We start from the raw sequence: 1501 nt of genomic DNA on the forward strand, positions 1-1501 counted from the left end.
TCTTTTTGTTCTGGTACTTACAAACATCGGACCAAAGTTATAATACCATTTCATGCTCATGAAAGGTATAACAAGTAAGAGCAGCGCTGTCTTCGGCTATGCCGAAGGCTTCATACCTTTCATGAACTTCTGCAAATTTTACTTTGACAGATTACTGCTTTTGAATACATCTACATACATCGATAGAGGAGTTACATACTTATATAAAAAATCGCATCTAAACAATCTGAGGTATGGAAGATATACTTTATATGACACCAATCTAAGTGATTTTCACCGCTATATGATCGGTATGTAAACCGGTAACACAATTGATTGGGTTTAGTTTCGTACATAAAGGAGATATATGGCAAAAACTGGTATCTTAACAATCAGTGCTATAGGAGATAAAGCTTATACAGCATAGATTTTGAAGATTTTCTCAGTAGACTTTGTATTATTATTTATAAAATATCTTACGAAATTTATCGGTTTTAGCTGTTCAAATAAAGGAGTTTCACAGTAAAATCCCATATCTGAACAGTCAGATGTATGGAAGATATGTGTTGTAGTCATCCGATCCTTGTTATTTTCACTGTAAGTATTCTGTTAATAATGTGTGAAAATGGTGCGAAATTTCATGATCCTAGCTGCATAAATGGAGGAGTTATGATAACAGACCTCATATCTGAACAATCAGTTGTATGGGGGCTGCAGATTATAGTGACCCGATATTTGTTATTTTCACTGTAAGTCTTCTGTTGATAATGAGTGAAAACAGCGCGAAATTTCACGGTCCTAGCTACATAAATGGATGAATTATAACGAAAAATTTTATATCTGAACAATCAGTTGTATGGGAGCTATAGGTTATAGTGACCCGACCTATGTAATTATCACTGTAAGTATTCTGTTGATAATGGGTGCAAGTACTGCAAAATTTCATGTTCGTAGCTGCATAAATGGAGAAGTTATAACGAAAAATCTCATATCTGAATAATCAGTTGTATGGGAGCTATATGTTATAGTGGTCCGATTCTTCCGGATCCGACAAATGATTAATACATTATAAAAATACACCCACCTACCAAATTTTATCCGGATATCTCGAAAACTGAGAGACTAGATTGCATACAAACAGACGGACAGACAGACAGACGGACAGACGGACATGGCTAAATCAACTCAGCTCGACGTTCTGATCATATAAGTATACATTTTAATGGATAGACCCATTTTTTTGTTACTTACAAACATCGGACCAAAGTTATAATACCATTTCATGCTCATGAAAGGTATAAAAAGTAGTCCGCCATATTGGATCCGCAATTTTCAATTTAATATCAATTTCCAAACCAGTGACGACGAAAATCTCTCTGGATACCAAGCTTCATAACAATCTATAAATTTTTTAGGATATCTTCCGCCATATTGTATCCGCCATTTTGAATATTGAGAATTTGATATCAATTTCGAAATCATTGACAACGAAAACCCCTGGATACCAAATTTCATTGAAATT

Source organism: Rhagoletis pomonella, unplaced genomic scaffold (assembly GCF_013731165.1).
Source record: "Rhagoletis pomonella isolate Grant_MI unplaced genomic scaffold, Rhpom_1.0 Rhpom_scaffold_00003, whole genome shotgun sequence".
Classification (NCBI taxonomy): domain Eukaryota; kingdom Metazoa; phylum Arthropoda; class Insecta; order Diptera; family Tephritidae; genus Rhagoletis; species Rhagoletis pomonella.